General features: G+C 46.8%; 1 protein-coding gene, 1 long non-coding RNA gene and 1 other non-coding gene across 5 annotated transcripts in view; 2 read left to right on the forward strand and 1 right to left on the reverse strand.

Moving 5' to 3' along the window:
- Positions 1–24242, reverse strand: part of ST3GAL2 (ST3 beta-galactoside alpha-2,3-sialyltransferase 2) — a 50697-nt gene that overhangs the window by 22191 nt on the left and 4264 nt on the right. The gene's annotated exons all lie outside the window — the stretch shown is intronic.
- LOC119871955 lies at positions 2391–4367 on the forward strand. The gene is made up of 2 exons (XR_005360106.1): positions 2391–2597; positions 3712–4367. It is a non-coding gene; the product is annotated as an uncharacterized LOC119871955 (long non-coding RNA).
- Positions 8116–8222, forward strand: LOC119872096. Its single transcript, XR_005360280.1, has one exon. It is a non-coding gene; the product is annotated as a U6 spliceosomal RNA (small nuclear RNA).

Below are 24242 nucleotides of genomic sequence, written 5' to 3' on the forward strand. Positions count from 1 at the left end.
TCAAAGAAGTGATGTAAAATTCAAGAAATTCCTCTGGAGGAACAGGATGGTAGATAAGATAGATCAAGGAGGGGCCTATAGAGGCTTCAGAAGTGCTAGGTAATGCATTACTCCTTAATCTAGGTGGTGGAAACAGTACTTTTTATTTTCATTCTTTTTTTTTAATTTTTTTATTTTATTATTTATTTATTTATGATAGGCACACAGTGAGAGAGAGAGAGAGGCAGAGACATAGGCAGAGGGAGAAGCAGGCTCCATGCACCGGGAGCCAACGTGGGATTCGATCCCGGATCTCCAGGATCGCGCCCTGGGCCAAAGGCAGGTGCCAAACCGCTGTGCCACCCAGGGATCCCAGGAATCCCCTTTATTTTCATTCTTTGAAGAATATGTATATGATATAAAATTTCCTACTAGGCAAATCCATAAGGCAGATAATGGTTGCCTAGGGCAGGGAGTTGTGGGGAGATGGATGGGGAGTGCTGCTATTGGGTTTGGTGTTGCCTTCTAGGTGATGAAATGTTCTAAAATTGTTTGTGGTATGGTTGCATAATCATGTGAATAGACTAAAACCCACTGAATTGTACACTTGAAATGGGTGAACTGTATGGTATGTGAATTATAACTCAATAAATGTTACCCAAAAAAGGAATGGGATAAAGTAGAATGTTAAGTTGGGAGATATTGCAGAATGTTTGTGTGCTGGTAGAAGGAAAAGTTAATGCTGCAGGAAAAAGACAGGACAGTCAAAAAGCAAAATCCTTGGGATGCCTGGGTGGCTCAGCGGTTGAGCGTCTGCCTTTGGCTCAGGGTGTGATCCTGGTCCTGGGATGGAGTCCCACATCAGGCTCCCTGTGAGGAGCCTGCTTCTCCCTCTGCCTATGTCTCTGCCTTTCTATCTCTCATGAATAAATAAATAAAATCTTTTAAAAAAACCACAGCAAAATCCATGAGTAGTAAGAAGGGATGGAAGCTGGTGCCTACATGGAAAAGGTCTACCTGAGAAACTGGAGGCAAAGCAGAGCATGAGGCACAGAGACAGGGAGTGATATGGTAATAGGAAATGAAGAGGGTCTCTTTATTGCTGGGGTTGGATATTGACAGAGACCAGATGTGAAACAGTCCTCTAAGAGACCAGGGAAGTCACATGGGAAATTTGGTAGGTAGCAGAGCAATGCTGTGGTCCTCTGACTGGATTGTGGTCACAAATTTAGCAAATTTGGTGAGACCATTCAACAATACATGTCCCCTGTAGGGCTGGCTAAGCTTGAGATGCTGAGCTGAGCAGGGGAACTGGTGATCAGAATTCAGAAGGTCAGGGGCAGCAAGGGCCTTGAACAATGGATGGGTTTCTCTCCCCTAGTGCTTTCTACCAATCAAAGGATGCATGCTTGAGCAACCAATGGAAACTAAAGGGGGCCTTTAGCTCACGGATAGAGAAGAGGAAAAACAGTCCTATGGGATCAAGCAGCAAAGGCTGGCCCAAAAGGAGAACGGAGGGACTGGCTTTTGGAGGGTAGGGTGGTTTTAGAGCCTTTCTTTGGTCAGTTCCCAGGAGACAAGCCACCGAATTAACCTAATGAAGCACAGGATAGCACAGCCTCAGAGCAGCACAGCTGAACACAATCTTCTTGGCAGGCAGAGAAAAGAAATGTCAAAATAAGGCTCGGAGGATGGGGGGAAGGGGAAGCTTGAATCTGGAAGGGGTGGGGAGAAAGGAAAAAAAAAAAAAAGCAAGATGCTGACAAAGTGCCCTCTTTCCACCCACTGACACACAGCCTGAGGATACGTCCCAGAGCCTCAACGTAAAGGCATCAAACCACAGATTACTCACATTGCATGATGTTGTATGCATTTCTGAGCATTTGGGGGCATAGCCTCTCATTTAGTATTCACAAAAATCCCAAGACTAACTGAACAAGGTCAGCCAGGCGGTAAGTGACAGAGCTTTAATGTCACTCCAGGCCTGATGGCCAGTGCTCTTGTCACAAGCACCCCCTGGCTACTAGAGTGGCTCTTCCTATTCACTGGGGTACAACAACTGAAGGGTTCTTTATGCTCCCAGATCCCTGCCAACCTAGTGACCCAGCAAACTCCCTGTGTCCTGGGTGTAGCAACAGCTTATCCTGGCAGAAGGTGTCCTGGAGGTCCAGTCACCACCATGAGGAAGAGACCTGAGGAAGAGATAGTCCCTCCCTCACACACATCTCAAACCAAGTGAGGCATCCTCTTGATGTGCCTGAGAACTGGTTGCTTTACCTCGGCACGATAGGCTAAGTGAAGTCATCTCATTGCAACATCCTGGCACCAGCTCCTGGCACAGACCCATCACAGTTCTCCTAGTGACTCAGGCCCTCCTGGCGCCCTAGTAATACACCCTCAGGCAGCCGCTGCCTCTCGAGTGCCTCCCTTCCTTGACTTCACATCCACTCTGAGCCCTCAGCTCTGGTACTTCTGCTGTAGCTGCTGCTGCTCAGGATTAGCAGTTGGGAAAGAGCAAACAAAGCCCATGGTCATCACTCTGGCTAACTTCCAATTAAGTCCTAGAAAAATAACCTGTCAGTCTTCGCTATGACAGGATCAGTGTTGCACCTTACAAGGTAGGCTCTCAGGGCAAGAATGCCGGGCTCTGGGGGATGGTGTGGGGGAGGAGGGGGTGCACTGGGATGTGGTATTCCTTAGTCAACTCCCTGCTTCACTCTGGCCAAGCTCTACTCCACACTCAAGGGGTCCAAGTGTAGTTCATTCTCATAGGGGAAAAGTCCAGGAATATGCTATACACATTCATACTAAGGTAGGAAGCAAAATCTAGAAAAACAATGTTATCCAAAGAGGGAGGCAGATATAGTCAGAGAAAAACATTTGGGAAGATAAGAGGAAATATGAGGCAAAGAACAGAAAGTTATTTAAAGAACAGAACCGCTTGGTGACAAAGGCCTGATAAGTCCCCAAGTCTGACAGGTCTCTCCACGCTCCAGATTACTTACTGGCTTTTTTAGCCAATGAGATAGTTTTTTTTTGTTTTTTTTTTTTTTAACATGCATTTAATCCATTACACTTATGCATTTGGACTTCTCCTATTACCTTATTTTGTTTTCTCTTTACTATTCCTTTAGTCGTTTTTTTCTTTCCCTTTAGTCCTTCTGTTGGACTGACACGCTATGCTATCCCTGATCCCACCATTCTTTTTCTTCCTGGCTTGGAAATTTTCTCTTTTTTTTAGTGGTTATCTTAAATTACTAGCATATACATTTTTTTAAAAAAAGATTTTATTTATTTATTCATGAGAGACAGAGAGAGGCAGAGACAAGGCAGAGGGAAAAGCAAGCTTCCCGTAGGGAGCCTGATGTGGGACTCGATCCCAGAACCCCAGGATCACGCCCTGAGTCAAAGGCAGACACTCAACTGCTGAGCCACCCAGGTGTCCCTATACATGTTTTTTTTTTTCATTTTTTTTTTTAATGAAATCTCCAAGTTTTCAGCAGCACTATTCCCTTGAACAAGGCAGCAACTTGATGTGATTTAACAATGAATTTCCCTACTTCATTCTACCTTATTATTCTTCCCTGGCAGTGTGGTCAACAATTTGTTTTTCTTTTTTTCTTTAATTGAAAAGCAAATCAGACACTGGATCTGTGTGTGTTTTGCCATCTGTGGCATACACTGTTGATTGCCTATCAGCAGCTACTCCCCCTTTTATTTTCTTGTCAACAGAATCCTGATTTTGCTCAGGAAACAATGGAGCCAGTCCCAGGAGAGGAGGTGAGGCTGGTCAAAGCCAACCATAGTAAGCCTACTCTCTTTCATCTGGAATTAGTCTGAGGATGGACCAGCTCAGGCCAATGAGACATAAGGAGAGGTCTGCAGGGGCTTTCTTGGAAAGATTATCCTTCCTGAATGAGAGGCACATTCAAAAGCTTCCTTTCAGCTAGCATCTCTTTGTCTTCCTGCGTGGGATGTTATGGGAAATGATATGACACCTGGAGCTGCAGCAGTCATCTCAACACCATGAGGAGAGAGATCTTACACTCTGAGGATGGCAGAGGAGGAAGATGGAATGAATGATCCAGGGTCCTTCCTGTCAGTGCTGGACCACTGTCTCAACCCTGGAATTCCCTACCTCCATATTTTTCATTATAAAAGAAATATACATATATATACACACACATTTTAAGTCACTGTGGGTTATTCTGTTACTTATAGCAGAAAGTATCCTGATATATTGTCCTACAGTTAATTAAATTTATCAACATAATGTGTCAATTTCTGTGCTCAGGATGGTGCTAGCAATAAGCTCCTTTCCCTGGGTTTACTTTTCTTCTTAATAAAGCATACCTTTAGTATATCTTTTAGCAAAGGTCTAAAGGTGATAAAATTGCCTTAGTATGTCTTTATTTCACCTCATTCTTGAATGATAGTGGGTGGAGAGTTCTAGCTTCCCTAAGATACCCCTATCATCTTCTGGCATTTGCATTGATGAGATGTATGTCAGTCTAATGGTCATTCCTTTGAATTCTTGGTTTTCTCTGGTAGTTTTTAATATTTTCTCTTTATTCTTGCCTGCCACTTCACTTCATAGTGCCTAGATATCTATTTATTGTTCAGTATTCACGCTGTTTCTTCAATTCTGGAATTCTCAACCATTCTCTCTTCAAATATTAATTCTTTGCCATTTTCTTGACTCATATCTGGAATTCCTATTAGATGCATGCTAAAGCCTGTCAATCTGTTCTCCATGTCTGTGCGGCCTTCTGGATGGAATCCTCAATGTCAGCTTCCAATTCGTGGGATTCTGTGTGTCTAGGCTAGAGTTCTAATCTATTGTTTCAAATTCGAATGACACTATTTTTCACTGCTAGAATTTTTAGTACTTTTCATACTGACATTTTTCTATTTCTTTTTCTTTTCATAACTTTACTTTTCTTTTTTTTTTTTTAAGTAGGCTCCACACCCAACATGAGGTTGAACTCACAACCCCAAGATCAAGAGTCACATACTCCACTGACTGAGTCAGCCAGGTGTGTCTCATAACTTCGTTTTCTTTTCTTTAATGGATTTCATGTTTCTTTATCTCTTTGAGGATCCTCAATCTATTATATTAAAAAGACATTTTCTAATAACTGTTATTTTAATTTTTTCTGAGGTAAATTTTTCTTTGATTTTTATTGGTTCTTTTTTCTCACTAATTTTCCTCACTTTTTTTTTTTTTTTTAAGATTTTATTTATTTATTCATGAGACAGAGAGAGAGGCAGAGACACAGGCAGAGAGAGAAGCAGGCTCCATGCAGGGAGCCCGATGCGGGACTGGATCCTGGGACTCCAGGGCCACACCCTGGGCCAAAGGCAGACGCCCAACCGCTGAGCCACCCAGAGATCCCTCCTCACATGTTTCTAAACTTTAGTGCATAAATTCATCTCCTCTCATATTTTACTTTTGCCTTCCCGTCTAGGGGTTTTCACCTTTCTCTCCCAACACCTTATGTCCTCTGCCTCTCCTAGGCTAGAATCAAATCTTATAGCAGCTACTCAGCTTAGGTCCAGGATGTGAGGTTCTTCTCCCTAGGTAAGCATCTTTATAAAACTCATAGCCCCAGGGCAGGGTTGCAAGCAACTTTTTTCAGCCTACTTTCCCAGCCCCTGGGTTCAAGCAGTGTACAACCTCTAATTCCATGGTTTATGTGGAGAACTTTACAGCTCTGTTACCCCAGATTTCCAACTGATTGTTCCTGCTTCTAGACTCAGAGACCAGCACGCCTTCAGCTTCAGCCCTGCTCTCCTCTTTGTGTTCCTGCTCCATTTCTCATTACAGGGATGTTTGTCTTTTCATGTGAGGGGAAGGAGGGGGAGTGTATGACTATGTTTTTAGAATTTTATCTTTTTGTGTATTACTGCTATGTGTTTAGATATAAATTTATAGTGCCATCTTGACTGGATGAGTTGGATTAAACCATCTGTACCAAGGAACTGGGGATCCCTGCCAATACCAGTCTCCTGGGAAGGCATATCAAACCATCTCTAACGAGATTCACAGAACTCCAGCCAGCACTCTGAAGGAAGCAGAATGAGATAGCCGGGCGTAAGCTGATCAAGAGCCCCAATTAAAACTGTTCTCCCAGGGCACCTGGGTGGGTCTGTGGTAGAGCATCTGCCTTTGGCTCAGGGCGAGGTCCTGGGATTGAGTCCTACATTGGGCTCCCTGCAGGAAGCCTGCTTCTCCCTCTGCCTCTGTCTCTGCCTCTCTCTGTGTCTCTCATGAATAAAAAATAAAATAAAATCTTTAAAAACAAAATAAAACTGTTCTCCCATCCCCACCCCATTTTCATTCCAGTCCACCTTGGGGGGTAGAGACAGGGGTAGGCACACATGCAAACAAGATCTTTCAGATGTGGTCTGACCAGGGCTTCACAGGGGAAGGCCACCCAAGTTGTCAGCTTCTCTTCCATACCACTTGACCACTTTGCAGTCTTTTATCTGGCCAGGGGGAAATGCATATTGGCTATAAGGACACCCTTGATGAAAGGCCCATCTGACTCTGGGAGTCCCTAGCCTGCCTACGGCAGGCTCAGCCTTCAATTTCAATTACATCAGAGGAGCAGTGGATTGGGGTGCCTGGCCGGCTCAGTCGGAAGAGCATGCAACTCTTGATCTCAGGGTCATGAGTTTGAGCCCCAATTTGGGTGTAGAGATTACTTGAATAAACAAACAAACAAATGGAGGAAGAGGAGAGCGGTGGATTCAGGAGTCAAATTCTAGTCTAGGCTGTCAGCAGGCAGCAAGCCACTTTTTCTTTTCAGGCCAAGATTCCTAAACAATCAGAAGAAAGCAATCCTACCCCCACCCTCTTTTTCACTATCTCCTGTTTGTTCCTGCTGACCACCACTTTCACTTCTAAGTCACTGCAATCTACTTTCTTGACTTAGACACTTCCTTGTTTCTTCCAGCTTGTAATGCATCCCAAAGGTTCTGCCCTCAGCCCTTTTGACTTCTTTGCCCCATCCTCTTCCAAATCTGTTGCTAGCCCGTATACTCTGGGTTTTATTATTATTATTTTTTTAGATTTTATTTATTTATTCATGAGAGACAGAGAGAGAGGCAGAGACACTGCCAGAGGGAGGAGGCTACTTGCAGGAAGCCCAATGTGGGACTCGATCCCTGGACCAGGGATCATGGCCTGAGCTGAAGGCAGACGTTCAACCACTGTGTTACCCAGGAGTCCCTACTCTGGGTTTTAGACCTACATTCTCAACAGCCTCTTCAGCATGTCTATATGGCACTTCAGATTTAACAAACTCATCAGGCTCCTACATCTAAAAGCCTATGAGATGGGGTGCTCACAAGGGCCAAGGTCAAGTTCTTTAGCATAGCATTCAGAGACCCTCAAACCAGGCCACCCTCCTAAGCTTCATCTATCCTCTGTATCCTATCCTCTTAGGGGTTATGAACTAGTTTGGAGCACAGACCAAATCTAGCCCATATTTATTAAGATCTTATACAGAGCCTAAAAAGACGCATACATACATATCCATCTCCTTTACTCAAAATATAAACTGTGCATAGACCATATTATTTAATTAATCATTTCTTTATCACTCTGGGACCTAGCACTGGCCTACATGTAACAGGCATTAAAAAATACTTGTCCGGGGATCCCTGGGTGGCGCAGCGGTTTGGCACCTGCCTTTGGCCCAGGGTGTGATTCTGGAGACCCGGGATCGAATCCCACATCGGGCTCCCGGTGCATGGAACCTGCTTCTCCCTCTGCCTGTGTCTCTGCCTCTCTCTCTCTCTCTCTGTGTGTGACTATCATAAATAAAAAAAAAAAAATTAAAAAAAAATACTTGTCCCTGGGACAGCTGGGTGGCTCAGTGGTTGAGCATCTGTCTTTGACTCAGGGTGTGATCCTGGAGTCCCAGGATCGAGTCCCATGTCAGGCTCCCTGCACAGAGCTTGCTTCTCCCTCTGCCTGTGTCTCTGCCTCTCTCTCTGTGTCTCTCATGAATAAATAAAATCTTTAAAAAAAATTGTCCAGCTGAGTATCATCTCCATATATAATATCTCAGCATTATAAGAATCAGAAGAAGTCATAGCAATGAAGATATGCTTTAAAATCATTTTACAGTGCTCGCTTTGGCAGCACATAAACTAAAATTGGAACGATACAGAGAAGATTAGCATAGCCCCTGCACAAGGATGACATGCAAATTCGTGAAGCGTTCCATACTTTTTATTTCAACGATTAGTCAAAATAAACATTCTGGTTAAATAAATAAATAAATAAATAAATAAATTCATTTTACAGGGACGCCTGGGTGGCTCAGGGCATGATCCTGGGGAACCGGGATCGAGTCCCACATTGGGCTCCCTGCATGGAGCCAGCTTCTCCCTCTGCCTGTGTCTCTGCCCTCTCTCTCTGTGTGTCTCTTATGAATAAATAAATAAAACTTTAAAAAATAATCAAATCAAATCATTTTACAAATCATTATATAAGGACACAGATGGAAGTGATAATTTTATTCTGCCTCCACTCTTCCAGTCCTGACATTCTAGAAATGAAAACTTTCTCCATTTTCTTGTGGACTACCAAGAAACATGTGGCCTCAAGTACAAACCAGATTTAACAAGTCAGAGGCAAAGGGAAAGGTGTGTATGTAAATGGTCTAAGTGCCCCACTCCTAAATTTCTGTCAGCAGAGACACACCAGGGCTGCTGAAATGAAACTCTCTCCAGTCACTCCCCTAGGCACTGCAGGCTACTGGTCGTAGTCCTTGCTAGCCAGGTCTTGGAAGATCTCTCATCTGTTCACCCCAGCTCAAAGCCCCTTTCCAGTCAAGCCTCCCAGAAGAAGAAAGCACTGGGAAAATCTTAGGCTCACATATGGCATCACCACTTGTCAGCTATTAACCATTTAACCTCTCTGATCTGTGTCCTTCTCTGTAAAATGAGAATATTGTCTCTGTAAGTGTTCCTATAAGGATGAAAGGCATAAAGCTTCTAGCTCAATGCCTGTGCACCTGGGTTGGTAGGTTTAGGGCCACCAGTCAGCCCCAGTTTGGGCAACTCTTCTGGGCTAGAGCCCCATGACCCTGGGTAGACATCATGAGGATAGCCCCCACTGCACAGCCCTGGCTCAGATTTCTCAGCATCCCCACTCCTACTCCAGCCTCTCCTGGGCCAGCACCATGAAGCTTTAGAGCTTCCTCTCCTGGCTAACCATAGGTACTGCCCCCTTCTCCCTACTTTGGCAGGCAGCAGCTTCCAGGGAGATGGGGTGATGTGTAGACTTGAGGTCTCATAGTCAGCTCCACCCTGGCTGATCCTTACCCTAGGCTGCGTAGAAAGGAATGCTATGTCTATCCTGTGGTAGAGCTTGTGAGTCACAGAGCCTGTTACATCTTTCCTGACTGCTACTTCATTAGACCATACAGAACACAGGCCTACCCTGAGATGGTTCTAAACAGTTCCTCAAGTCCCAACCATAGTTGTCTATGAGCTCTCTAGCCACAGTCTGAAGCAAGATTCAGGAAAAGATAAAGTTAATAAGGAGTTTCTCTGTAGGGCTGAAAACCTCAGACACTGAGAGGCAGGAGACAGGTGGAAGGCCCTGAAGGTAGGAGATTCAAAAATAAATCTAAGTTTCTCTGGGGACTTTTGGAGGAAGCAGGAGTGGGATGAATGAATGGTGGCCCAGGGCAAGCCAGAGAGGAGTCTGGAAAGCTGGGAGCTTAGATCTTACTGCCAAACTCTGCCTCCCTGGGACAATTAAACTTGACGTACCACCTCCCAGGGACAGGGGACTAGGATGCCTATAGTCCACTCTGACTCTTTACAGATAATGTTCAAATACCAGGTGGCTTGGCTATTCATCACTGTTTATGGTTTAGATCTCAGTCATGCCACAGATATATAACCAAAGAGCCGAAGAAAAGCTGCTGGGGCTTCCTTTTCCTTCTACACTTGTCTGGATGTCTGGGGTATGCTTTGAATCTCAAGAGAAAAGCAGAAGATGTGTTCATTCAACAAATATTTATCACCACCAAGAAGTGGCAGACAGCATGGAAAGGACATGGAAAGGACTTCAGTCCTCTCCCTCTCTCCACTGCCCCTTAGCAAAACCTCTCTCTCTACAGCTTTGTGGCTCTTGCTCTGTCAAAGAGCAGAGAATGGAGTTCATCTGTTTTGAGGACTTTCTCAGCCCCTCCAGCCTGCCTACCACCCAGGGATCCTTTGTTCTGCCACCCAGGCTTCCCCTAGGAGGGCTGCCCTACCAAGGGTATGCCATGGGGCAGATAACCTCAGAGACTGGCATTCTAAGTCCCAACTGTAGGTCTTGCCCTCTAAAGAGGTGGGACCTAGTGCTGTGTTTCCACAGCCTATTCCAGAAGCCTTTAGAGAGGCATATCAGAGCAATACCCACCAGCCAGAGCACTGGTTGAGGGCAGAGCTGAGGGCTCCAAGAAGGAAGAGATGAGACAATCTTCAACTTATGGCCTTCCTTATGGAAAAGGACCATGCTCTTCATCAAACTCACTCTAACCAAAGGGAGCCCTCCTTGCTCTTCTCAGAAATATGGATTAATCCAATTATCCTCAACACTGACTCCCTGCAAACACATACTCCCGCTACCCTGCAGAGGCAGGGGGGTGGGGGGAGTAGTGGGTCTAAGAGAAGGTTTAGAAAAGTGTCTTCTTGTACTCCATTCCCCTTACCAAGGGGAGTAAAAGGGAAGAGAAGTAAATGGTTTCTCTAGGTAACTTTCAACCCTCTTCTCCTTGAGCCCTACACCCACACCCACATGACAGGGAATCAGCCAGTGAAAACATGGCCCACCATAACCTAGATGGCTTCCTGGAACATTTCTAGGTGGGAGACAGCCGACTGAGAAGGAAGTTCCAGTGGCTGGGGGCAAAGGGCAAATGCTATCCTAAAAGAGTGTAAGTCATACAAAATGGTGGAGAGGGACAGGGCATTCCCTCCCTAACTCCCAATCAGCACTCTTTCTCCCAGCCCTTGGAGAGCAAAACCAGAATTCTTGACCACTTTCTAGTCACTTTTGCCCTCACTTTGGGGAAAAGAACAAGACTGGTATTTCTGCTTTCTGTCATTGTTCTTTCTTGCCCCTTTCGAAGCCTGGACCATCTCAAGGGACTCTGATAGGGTTCTCCCTTCCCTCTACCTGTAAGCACAGGAAGGTTGGTCACCTACAAGAAGGCTTAGGCCTTCAAGACCCCAGCAGGGAATGATGGAGAAGGGATGAGCTAGGGCACATACTAGTCTTGCCAATGTACACTAGGGAAGGGAGAAGCTATTCTAAAAGCTTCCAGGCCACAGTCACTGTGGTTCAAAACTCCAGCTAGGCTTTCGCCCAGGCCAAGTTAAAGAACTTCACTCAAAACTCTAGCATCGGGGATCCCTGGGTGTCTCAGTGGTTTGGCGCCTGCCTTTGGCCCAGGGCGCAATCCTGGAGTCCCGGGATCGAGTCGCGTCGGGCTCCCGGCATGGAGCCTGCTTCTCCCTCTGCCTGTGTCTCTGCCTCTCTCTTTCTCTCTACGTCTATCATGAATAAATAAATATAATCTTTAAAAAACAAAAAACAGGGATCCCTGGGTGGCGCAGCGGTTTGGCGCCTGCCTTTGGCCCAGGGTAAGATCCTGGAGACCTGGGATCGAATCCCACGTCGGGCTCTGGGTGCATGGAGCCTGCTTCTCCCTCTGCCTGTGTCTCTGCCTCTCTCTCTCTCTGTGACTATAATAAATAAATAAAAAATTTAAAAAAATAAAAAAATAAAAAACAAAAAACTCTAGCATCTATTCCCTCATCTTCTGTGAGAGGATAGGGGAGAGAATGCCAGGGAAGAGGTCATAAGCCAACTGCCAGGGCTATGAACCTGTAAGAAAGAGGTCCAGGAAGCAGGGTGCCCTACTGCTTCACTGGTAAGAAAGTCTGTAGGATAGGTCTATGCAGTCATTGCAGAAGACACGACCCAAAAGGATTCCAGGTCCTTGGCAAACCAGAGGGAAGATACCAGTTCTTCCTGGATGGCATAATAGGTTAGGCTTAGCCTAAAGCTCTAATGATTAGGACAAGCTATGACCTCAAGAATGATGACAGGGCTTCTGGGATATACAGGTCCAGAAGTGATGCTCTCTGAGTGCATCAGCTCTAGTTCTGGGATTCTCTCTCCCAGTCCAGGGGCTGGAAGTCAGGAGTAGCACACTCACTAAAAGAGGGCTAGTACTATGCATGAAGGTACAGGTGAGAGCAAGGCTCTCTGTCATCAGCTCCAGTAACATGTCATACCTCCCCCACTGGGCTAGTATGACCTTTGGTTTAGCTTTTCAGTTCTTGTGGCCTAGCTGAGCCACCCAGGTGGAATGTCTGCCAAAACCTCTGGGACCAGATAATATCATGAAGGTAACAGCCTGGGCTGTAGGCATGGAGGCCTACTCTGCACAGGGCAAATTTCTCTAAAGGGCTACAACTGTAGCAGAGTGGGGACAGGAGGCTGTACTGATGACAACCTCTCTTTTTCTATCCATCCTGCCCCCACATTTCCTTGTGAGGTGGTGGTTCTTTTGATTTTTTGTCTTTATCTGAACATTTGGTATGAAATGGGAGCATCGTGCATGCTGGCAGGCAGCAGTTTGGAGTGTGGAGACCTGGCTCCTGGGCACCATTCATGTGCCAGGCAGGACACAGAGGCAGTGCTGCAGGCTGAAAACAGCTTTGTGGCCAGGCTCTTACCTACTTCCTCAAGACTAGATGACTTGGGTTGTTTTTTGTTTTTAAACACAGACAGTCTTTTCCTCAATCCACCCAAAAAACTCCCATCGACCAGGCCCACTTCTTATCAGCTTCTATTCTTGTAGGCCAGGGGGAGGAAGGAACCAGGTGGGGAGACTTATGCAGTTCCTGACAAGATGTGATGTTGGAGAACCACCAGCCTTTCAATGGCAGCCGTGGGCTGAGCTGGGGCATAAGTACTGTGTCAAGAGATGGGTCCTATTACAAGGCTTACTTAGAATAAGACAGAACTCCTATAAGGTATGTTATGTAGGTGCCAATCCCCCAGCCCCCTGGGACCTAGGGACAAAGCCAGTGAGCCCTGGGTAGAGAGGAGAGTAGGCCCAAGCACTTGATCAGGAAGCAGTCCAGCTTGGGGAGGATTCATGGTAGTATGGGTTAGGGGTTGCCTTAGACAGGGAGACAGGTCAGCACTAGCAGGCCAGAGACTGTGGCCGAAGGGCATGCAGAGGTATGCCAGCCTGGAGGTCGGTATCTCTAGCAGTGGAGTACTCTGAAAACAAACCTGCCGACTACACTTTATGAGCCAGGCTGCTTTTATTCCCCATCTTTAGCTTTGTTTTGTTCTTCCTTTATACTTAGTAATGTCGTTTAGAAAGGTCAGCCGGTCCAGCTATGCTAATGGAAACCCAAAGAGAGTGTTTGCCGCCACACTTGGATGAGAGATTAAAGGGAAATGATGTCCCCTCTCTCCCTGGGAGTGGAGATAGAGAAAAGCAGAGTAAAAGAATGGAGGAGCCAGAATTGGGCCCCTTGTTTGGTCACTGTGTCCTCTGGATGTTGCCTTTCCAACGGAGACCTTGGAAGTTCCAGTTAGAGGCCCTGAGTCTGTGCTCAGCCTGGTCCCTTCAGTAATTTCCAGTACCAACCCTGAAGGTGGCTTTGGGAAGCACCCCTATCCTGTCCCCCTGGTTTTCTATGTGTTACTTCAGAAGGCAGAGAGCAAGTGGCCAGTAAATTGGAGAGCCCAGCTCTGGGCTGCGCCATACCCAACACTTGTTTTCATTTCTCCCTTGCTCTGGCTGAGCAATCTTCCTTTTTATTGACAAGTTGATAATATGTCAGACAAGGCCCCTGAGATAAGGACTATCCTCCAGGTTGCTAGGTAATGCTCTTCACCACCTCTGCAAAGTGGCAATATCAACTGCTATGAGAAGGGGCAAAGGGAGCTTTCCCCTTGCACTGCCTCTGCCCCTCCCTCCCATGGGAGGGGAGTCAGGGGTATGGAAGCAAGGAGCCCTCCACAGTCCTATTCTCAAGAAGTGACTCATCCCCCTGGATTTGGCGGAGATGATATCCATCATGACACGCATTACTGTTGTCAACTTTGGGGGGATGTGGAAGGGAGGAATACATAGACCAGTGTCCAAAAAAAAAAAAAAAAAAAAACCATAGACCAGTGTCCATTACAATGGTCCCCAGGGAACAATCTCTGTTGTCTGGTTTATTATGTATTTTGTGGTCACATAGTGATGTGCTTGTTTGGGACTGAGGCTATGCAGAGGCGATCTGGGGAGCCCAGGGCCTGCTTTCAAGCCTTTTGGTTTCCCTGGTGAGATTGGGGCATCCCTACCCCAATGTGTGCCTATGAGTTAACATTAAACAATGAACTCTGGACTAAACCCAGAGTATCTCAATTCCAGAAGTGGCTCCACTATTCAAGAGTTGCATCTTTGGGTAGATCATAGCTCTCTAGACCCCAGGTCCTCCAACTGTAAAATGAGCATGATAATGCCTGCCCCACTTGCCTCACACAGTCCCTGCCAAGATGAAATAAGCAATGACGGTAAGCTGCACTATGGACCCGAGGCAGCAGGGAGTTTCACCCTCACAGAGAACAGAGAGGCAGGAACAAGAGTGGACACTGGGGCTCAGCCAGAGGAACACGGAGGTCTGAGCCAGGCTGGGTGAACACTTGGAACATAGCCCCGGACAGAAACAGGCAGACTAGGGGGCCTCTGGAAGGTGAGCATGAGGGGCAGACAGAGCACACTAGTCAGTATGGGCCGGCAGACAGTTTGGGAGAGAAGAACTAACTGGCTGTCAGCAAATATCGAAGGGCAGGAGGGAAGTGGTGTGAGAAAATGGTCAAAATAAAAGACGAATTCTGTCCCAAACTCAGAAAAGCTCCACTGCACTCTCTTAGCACTGAGGACTTGGTGAGAATTGCCCTCAAGCTCCTAGAACTTCAAGCATTTTGTTAAATTATCATTCATGCTTTCAAATACCCTAAAGCTCCTCATGGGGACAGCCTTCCCTTTCTGGATCAGAGGCCACCCAAGGCAAGAAGGCTGTGTCCAACTGAACTTGATTGAAGCCTCCTCTTTCTAAGTTGGAAGCTCGAAGCCCTGAGCTCTTTCTATAATACCTTATTCCTGGCTCTGCCAAGCTTATTCTAATACCTGTTCCTTCACAAACTGGAGGTGATGGGAAATGAAGTAAAAATTGTGCTATTTGTCTATCTGTACCCAAAACTAGCACTGCTGTCCTGGGTATCCTTTTCCAAGGGAGAAAACAGAGGGGCACAACTCTCCCCAACGGGGAATTTCCCAACATAATCTGGAAAGTGCTTGATGCAATGAGCTCTGGGTGTTATATGCAACTGATGAATCACTAAATTCTACTCCTGAAACTAATCCATCCATCCAGAGCTACATCCCTATATAGGCTACACCAGAAAACAATACGGAGGAGGGTGAAAGTTGGGAAAGCCAAGAGGACAAATGAAGGCAGCACTAGGGTAGAAGCCCTCCATAGATGGGCTGATGCTTCTTCTGTTTACTGGGACCAGTATAAAACCAGAGTGAGTGTCTCCCCCATCTCAGACAGACCCCTGCATAACACTATGCATCATGCAGATGGCCCTGGCCCACCACAAAGAATGAACCCTATGCCATAATCCTCCTGCGTCAGTTCTTTGACCTGCAGTCCAAGGGATAAATCACTCCTTGTGGATGGGCAGCTAAAGGTGCTAGAAAACACCAAAAAAACCCCACTTCACACTGGAAAGAGTGAGTTTTGGTCTCAGTGCTGGGTTTTGGTCTCAGTGCTTCTACCTTCTGATCTGAGGACAGTGGACAAATGTCTCAACTTCAGATCTGTAAATGGAATGACTAAATGACTCTAAGTTCCATTCTATGCTTCAGTATTTAGCTTATAACAAGGTAAATTAATAAATGGCAATGAATCCTTAGTTTGTCTACGATGGTGTTTCTGATATGTGAGTCAGGCCACAGAACTCCTGCAAGATCTTCCTGAGTCCAAGAAGACACCTTGCACTGCTTGCTGCTATTTTCCTTTGAGGAGCCACCTCTCTTCAAATTTCCATTTCTGTGCCATGTCACCCAGGCCTGGCCAACCAGAGCATCAAATGCCCTCAGTCACAGTACTGGGTTCAGGGCTGGGTCCTGCCAGGAAGTCAGTGGGGACTACCAAGAATGGCATCACCAGAGAGAAGGGCAGAGGAAGATGGATGTTGTTTGAGCCCCGCATTTCCCCTGCATGCAGCCAGACATATAAGTCAACAGATTCCCATTTATCAATGGGCATTTCAAGATGCATTTTTAGTCTTTGTAATTTAGTAAGTCCAATGGATACTATCTTGTGCACATATATGGCCAGCTTCCATTTCATTTAAAAGAAATTTTTGGGCAGCCCGGGTGGTTCAGAGGTTTAGCGCCATCTTCAGCCCAGGGCCTGATCCTGGAGACTTGGGATCGAGTCCCACATCGGGCTCCCTGCATAGAGCCTGCTTCTCCCTCTGCCTGTGTCTCTGCCTCTATCTCTCTGTGTCTCTCATTAATAAATAAATAAAATCTTTAAAAAAAAAAAAAAAGAAAGAAATTTTTTAAAAGCCACAACAAACTGAGGGTTGCTGGAGAGGGTGGGAGTGGGGGGAATTGGGGAATTGAGTGATGGACATTAAGGAGGGTACTTAATGCAATGAGCACTGGGTGTTATATGCAACTGATGAATTGCTAAATTCTACCCCTGAAACTAATAATACAGTATGTTAACTAAATTGAATTTAAGCAAAAAAAATTTTTTTTGGTAAGTCACTTACTGTATAACTTGCCATCTGATGTCGAACTGCTCTGAACTTGTCCCTTTAAAATCCTATCCTTGGGATCCCTGGGTGGCGGCGCAGCGGTTTAGCGCCTGCCTTTGGCCCAGGGCACGATCCTGGAGATCTGGGATCGAATCCCACGTCAGGCTCCCGGTGCATGGAGCCTGCTTCTCTCTCTGCCTATGTCTCTGCCTCTCTCTCTCTCTCTCTCTCTCTCTCTGTGACTGTCATAAATAAATAAAAAATTAAAAAAAAAAAAGAAGTTGGAATCTTTAAAAAAAAAAAAAAAAATCCTATCCTTGGGGATCCCTGGGTGGCGCAGCAGTTTAGCACCTGCCTTTGGCCCGGGGCGCGATCCTGGAGACCCGGGATCAAATCCCACATCGGGCTCCCGGTGCATGGAGCCTGCTTCTCCCTCTGCCTGTGTCTCTGCCTCTCTCTCTCTCTCTCTCTCTGTGACTATCGTAAATAAATAAATAAATAAAAATTAAAAAAAAAATCCTATCCTTGATAGGTCAACTCAGCTCAGAGGCCACACAAATAGAAGTCATCCTGGGATTCCCAGAAGTGGCTCAGTTCTGGCTAGGACCCAAGTCCTTCTCCAGTCAGGGACATTGCCCAGATATGCAGATGGTGAGAGAAGCTCTGACATGCATAGCTTTCCTGGGTGGTCTGGGGTCAGCACTGTCCACTGCCAGAGTTCCTCAACCCCAGGGAAGACTTAGCAGGGAAGGGTATTGTGCCTTTTACTGCCTGGCCAGGCCCTGACTGAATCAACTCAATCAGTCAGGGAAATAGAATATGACCCTGACCATGGAATACAATAGGAAGTGAGGACTCTAGATTCCCTTCCTTACCTGGCAATAGATTTTGGGGGATCCCCTTCCAAACCTGTTTCTCAACTTGTTAAGAGTCATATCTAGTGTCTCAAATGATGTCAGACATTCCCCTGAATTCCAGACCCATCTATTCCATTCATTTCTAGATGCTACTTCCCCTTGATGACATACCTTAGAAGTACCCCAAAATACCTCAAAACTCAACCTGCCTCAAACCAAACTCATGCATGCTCCAAGCCTCCAAACTTGATCCTTTTTCTGTGTTCCTATTTTCTGGGAAAGGGACATCATCCATCCAACCCTGACACCTGAAGGCCATCTATGACCCCCTCCTTCCTCCAACCTCCCTTAGCCAACCTAGTACCAAGTCCACCTGATTTTTACCACCTAGATCTCTCATCTTTCTACTTTTCTCTGTCTATCCACCTCACCATCCTTTATCTACAGAGAGAGCCCATTGACTGCTAAAGCATCAGACCTACTAGAGACCTTTCCAATGCATTCTCCACAGGGAGGCCGAAGTGATCTTCACAAATGCAAATTCCATCAGATCCCATCAGACCTGATCTCTGAATCCTCCCAGCAAAACAGCCAGAACTCCCATTTTACTTTGGGGCCAAGGAAGGATTCTCCAAATGCCTCTTGGCCCCAGACCTGACTGGGTGGTTGGCAAGGTAATCCTGAGACCAAAATAGACCAAGCAGGTCTGGGAGTCACCAGAGCCCTGACCCCAACCTGAGGTGGCTTCCCACCCTAGGGTCAGGCTCAGCATTGGCTTGGTCTTGCCAGTTCTGACCCCTCCCCCCTCAAGTGCAGGCCTCATCTACCACAGCTGGGAACGGGAACTGCCAGCTAGGCAGGGGAAACCCAGCTGGGCTGAAGCCAGGAACTGTGTATTTCAGGAAGGAGAGGAGACAGACCAAGAACAGTGCCACACTAGGCTGTCAGTATCTATGGGGCCAGCTGAGAGAAGGCAGCGGTTGGGAGTATAAAACTCAAGGAGTCTATCTCTTCCCTCTTATCAGACTGACCCTTGGCAGCCTCACTGCCTATCGACAGCAAACAGTCATTAACAACCCCTCCCACACTTCCATCTAGCACAATCCTTCTGTGACCAGCGCAGTCCTGCAAGAAAGCCTGTGCCTTCCTTCACTACAGTGGGTCTTGGGGCCTAGTTCTCGGCCAGACCCCTCCATCCTGGCCCCCCTTCTCGGGCAATTATCCAATATGCGTTATGCTTGATCCAAACTAGTCTCCTCAACGTCCTGAGTCATGTCCTGCCCTTTCATCTCAGGCCTTTAGTGCCCTTTTCCTCACTACCCTCCTTCTCTCCTCTACTATGAAGTCCTCTCCTATCCCCTTCCAAATGTCTTCTCAACTCCTGGCAGATTTGCCCTAGATCCATGCCACTGATGTGTCCCCTCCTGTGATCCATCACCCTGTGATCTCACCTCCCACCCTGGCTTTGGGGTAAAAAATCCTGGCTAGAGCAGAGCCCGGGGCATAAGCGGGTGAGGGGGAACTGGGAGAAGAAAGAAACAGGAACCCTGTAAACAGCCACCCCGAGGCCTGAGGCCTAACCGGTGGCCAATGAAGTAAGGGAGGAATGTGATGAAAGATCAAGATGGTTTTTCTGCCTAAACTCAGGAAAGAATCAGAGCAAAGATTAGAATATAAGGAGGAGGACAATGGGAGGCCTGGGGACAGATTTCCCAGCCACAAGAGCCCAAATTCTCCAGAGACACCAGAGCAGGCTGGCTGCTGTTTAATGCATTCAAGCAGGTTAGAAGAAAGGTCAAACTGATTCCCATTAAGTGTCCAGACCACATAGTGGCATCCTAGGCCCCCAGCACTGCCGCCTCATTCGGGACATGGTGTTCTTCTGTTGGGTCTACCAGATGGCTTGAGAGCAAGTCCCTGAGCAGGCCTTCAAACTCTGTACTCCTGAATGAAGACTCCAAGGCCTAGCGAGAGGCAGGGACTTGCCCTGGGTCACATAGCATCAAGCCACTGTGGTAGCAAAGGCAGCAAGGGTCCTGTATGCACACAGATAGAATGGGCTCTGGGCTGTGAAAATCATGGACGAGGCCCCCTCACCAAATAAGCTGCTTCCCCTCTAGAAAAGCCAAATACCCTTGAACTGAGGCTCTGAGGTCCTCAGCCTTGGCCTCATAGGTATCATAGCCTGCTGGCTGTTCCCTGTTTTGCACAGCATAAAGAGCAGGGTAGGCCTACAGATCCCAGATGGGTAAGAATTACTAGGATAGGTGGCTTGGGTGGAAGAAGACATCCTTCAAAATACCTCACCCATATGAAGGGAGGTGAGGTAGCTTCTTGTTATACACAAGAAATGTCAATTGAGAGATTAAAACTCAGGATGCCTGGGTGGCTCAGTGGTTAAGCATCTACCTTTGGCTCAGCGCGTGATCCTGGAGTCCCAGAATCAAGTTCCACATCCGGCTCCCTGCATGGAGCCTTCTTCTCCCTCCGCCTGTGTCTCTGCCTCTCTCTGTGTCTCTCATGAATAAATAAATAAAATCTTTAGGGATCCCTGGGTGGCGCAGTGGTTTGGCGCCTGCCTTTGGCCCAGGGCGCGATCCTGGAGACCCGGGATCGAGTCCCACATCGGGCTCCCGGTGCATGGAGCCTGCTTCTCCCTCTGTCTGTGTCTCTGCCTCTCTCTCTCTCTCTCTGTGACTATCATAAATAAATAAAAATTAAAAAAAATAAAATAAAATAAAATAAAATAAAATCTTTAAAAAAGAGAGAGAGAGAGAGAGATTAAAACTCCCATTGATCCTACAAGTTTACCCACTGCTGCTTTAGGGTCAGTTACTCTTCGCACTGAAGAAACTCTTTCATCAAAGAGCTGCCACTTTGGCCTTTGGCTGAACCTTCTTGATGTAAATTGTTTACTTCTCATTTCACAGCATCTTCCTGTCCAAGGAACATGTGGACTCCACTCCACCGAAAGAGCCTGGAAGAGGGTTCCCATCCCTCTCCTCACCTTTGTTCTCTCCTGTGGTACCTAAGGTCTCCTCCTAAGCAATGCCATAGACCCCAGGAAGTCAGAGGCTGAAAAGGCAGCTGTGGGTCCAGGCAAACACCAAGCCCTCTGGGATGGGACAGAAGAAGGTCAACCCCTGGAAAATCCCTCACAGCCTGGCAACCTCAGACTTGCATGGCTCCATAGAAAACTCAAGAAAGAGAGGAACCAGTAGGAGTTCAGGGGCTCTCTCCCTTCCCTTGCCTTGCCCATACAGCTTCATTCCCTTTAGCTGCTATTTTACCTGCACAGCCAAAGGACTCAGCACAGGCTCACAGACTTTCATTTCCTCCTGATTCAGTTCTAGATCACCATCAGCATCAAAGGATTGGTGTTTTGTCTTTAACTGAACTTGGGTGGGAATATGTGTTGGAGGGAACTCCACTCACTGGTCAGGAGGGATTCAAAGTTCTACTAATGTCCTTTTCAATCCAAAGAAAGCCTACAAAGAAGGAAGAAGGGTGTGGGAGTGGAGCTGTGGGGGTAATAGGGGTAAGAAGGGGGGCATCTCCAACCCCTTGCCCCCCTATCTGTGCCTCTTCCTACAATCCACCTCTCATCTTCCCCTCTTCACTACCCCTCCAAATCCCTTTAGCCATACAAATAACTTGTTGATTTTTCTTCACCAGAGCAGCTCCCCCTAGACCAATTAGCTATTTGCATTTGTTGCTGATTTTCTTCCTCAGAAGGCTGCTGATCTGCTCAAGCTGGAAGGATGTTGCCTGCTGGCGGTGCTAGGACTTTGTGGCTATAGGATTCCAGAAAGGGCAGAGCAGGATTAGGACTGCTCTCCAGGGTCCCTAGGTCATGTCACAACAGTTCAGGGTCCCCTGCTCTCTCTCAAGCCCTGCAATGCTGCTCTTTTGGGAGCAGGAAGGGCCTTGCCCCTTAACCACACAGAAGTGGAACTACTTTCAGTGTCCCTCTGGTATGTTGCTTACTCTGATCCGATAGAGGAAGAGAAGAGGAGAAAAGACACCCTAATGGGCGAACATGATAACCCAGGAAGAGATTAAAAACAGGACAACAGGACAGAGAACAAAGCAAAGCCCCTCAGGGCAGCAGACTCACTGGCTCTGGCTCCCTTCCCACCTCAGCAGCCAGTAAATGGCTTACCCTCCCTGGGCTTCCTCACTTGTAGAGTCTTGTCCCCCTGAAGGAAGAAGCTGGATTGAGTATGTTTTTATTTTTATTTTTATTTTTTTGAGTATGTTTTTAATGTCCAATATCAAAACTATTTGTTTTGTTTTACTATGCACACACAAAAAATTTAGCATTGATATCAAAATTAAAATGACATTTTTCTCTAAATTTCCCTTGTCCTCCCTTGGTTCACCTTATTACATATGGTACTATGCACTTCACTTATAGATGGTAAAAGATCACATATATTTGAATGCCAATAGCTGGAACTGAAGGAAGGAGTCCTCTTTACTCCAGGAAGATGACCTTCTCTCTGAGAACCTGTGGGGATAAAGTACCCTCTGGCACAGCACCTTCTGCCCTGCCCCAGAGAAGACCCTGATCCCTGCCTTCCATTCCTGTAAGAAAAAATTTCCCCAGTTCTCAGCTAGCAAATTGGGGTGGCCCAAAGCCCAGCCTATGCCCTGGAGTCTTACAGAAGATCTGTAATGGCAACATGAAGTCTCCACTGACAATATGCTGTAATTACAATAATGATTTATAAATCAGCACCAAGAAGTACTCTAGAATGACTGGTTAGGGACCCATGCAGGCATCCCTGGTGAGCACAGCATAACTAGAAGAAAAGCCTGCTTTCCCCAGATAGCAAGTTGAGACCTTCTCCTTCCAAAATGTCACTTGGAGATATCTGCCCTAATAGTTAGCAAGGACTTATTGTTAACAAGCATTCTGAGCAGAAAGGGAAGACAATCTAAAAACTAGTCCCCAGAGAGGTGGGCCAGGCCCTTTGGTTTGATAAGGGCTCAGGTTTGGAGAACATGTGGTAGGGAAGCTGAGGCATGGGAACTGAGAGTAGGGAAGGGGAAGGAAAGAGAAGCCCACCTCAGGCTCATGGGTAGAGAGAGAAGACATGCAGGCCTGCTCAACCTGGGCCACAAAGCCCCAGATGCTTTCCGGATGTGCAGGGCTCCTGTGGCTTTGGGACACACCTCCTCAGGAGTAAGGCCCCAAACCTCAGGCAGAGTGGAGTCAGAAGAAATGACCTCATCAGGGTTCCGGATGTGCTGTCAGCATCCTGTGTACAGCCCCTCCGAGGCAAGGGCGCATCACCTTCTCTTGCAAACACTTCCTCCTCCTGACTCCACCATGTCAGCTCAAGAAACCAACCTCATCACCCAGGCACTGAAATGTTACACCCCAGCCAATCAAGTGTCTGTTCCACAAGATGATAGCTACTTTTGCAATCTCTCTAGAATCAGTCTCTTCTTTTCCATTTCTACTGCCAAATTCCGTTTCACTACATCTCATCTGGACCGTAACTACCTAGTTTTCCATTTCTTCTCTCCCTTCTTTTCTTATCCCCTTATGACAGCCATATCCTGCTGCCAGTCTGTTCCTTGCCTGCTCAGTAACTTGTTAGAAGTGCTCCATTTGCCACCTGCCAATTCAAGTCTTCTTCTAGTGGCTTTCTGGACTGATCTCTTGTAGCGACCATTTCTTCTTCTTCTGGGGACTTTAACTTTTAGATAAAGTCCGGGAGGGACTGCCTACCATGCCACCAGGCCTCCCTGCTAGGCTGAGCCAACAGGACATTTCCTCCCTGGGATGCCCATCCCAAGCTGTGGGGATAAAATTACTGAGCATGGCTAGAGGAGATTTATCCTGGCGACAGTGGTACCTTGAAGTCAGCTGGCCTTTGGTTCCTGCTGTACCTACTCTGAGACCCTACAGGGGATTGGGTATTGAGTCATTCTCTGATTCTGGGAGTCCCCAGAATCTTCTAAGGAAGTCCTTTCCTGCCAAAGTCAGCAAAGCTGTTGCTTGTAAACAAAGAGGATTTTCTGGGATCCCTGGGTGGCTCAGTGGTTTGGCGCCTGCCTTTGGCCAGGGTGCGATCTTGGGTCCCGGGATCGAGTCCCGCGTCAGGCTCCCGGCATGGAGCCTGCTTCTCCCTCTGCCTGTGTCTCTGCCTCTCTCTCTCTCTGAGTGTGTGTCTATCACGAATAAATAAATAAATAATTCTTAAAAAAAAAAAAAAGAGGATTTTCTGGGATGCCTGGGTGGCTCAGTGGTTGAGCATCTGCCTTCAGCTCAGGGAGTGATCCTGGGGTCCTGCATCAGGCTTCTCACAGGGGAGCCTGCTTCTCCCTCTGCCTGTGTCTCTGCCTCTCTCTGTGTGTCTCTCATGAATAAATAAATAAAATCTTAAAAAAAAAAAAAGATTTTCTTAGTACTTTTTGACATACATTTCCTATGTTCCAGCCAAAAGGGAAAAGTCCCAATAAGTGCCATGATGGCCTTTTTCAGCACCCATTGGCCTGTACACCTCTCCAGCCTATAGGCACTGCTG

This window comes from Canis lupus, chromosome 5 (genome assembly GCF_011100685.1).
Source record: "Canis lupus familiaris isolate Mischka breed German Shepherd chromosome 5, alternate assembly UU_Cfam_GSD_1.0, whole genome shotgun sequence".
NCBI lineage: Eukaryota > Metazoa > Chordata > Mammalia > Carnivora > Canidae > Canis > Canis lupus.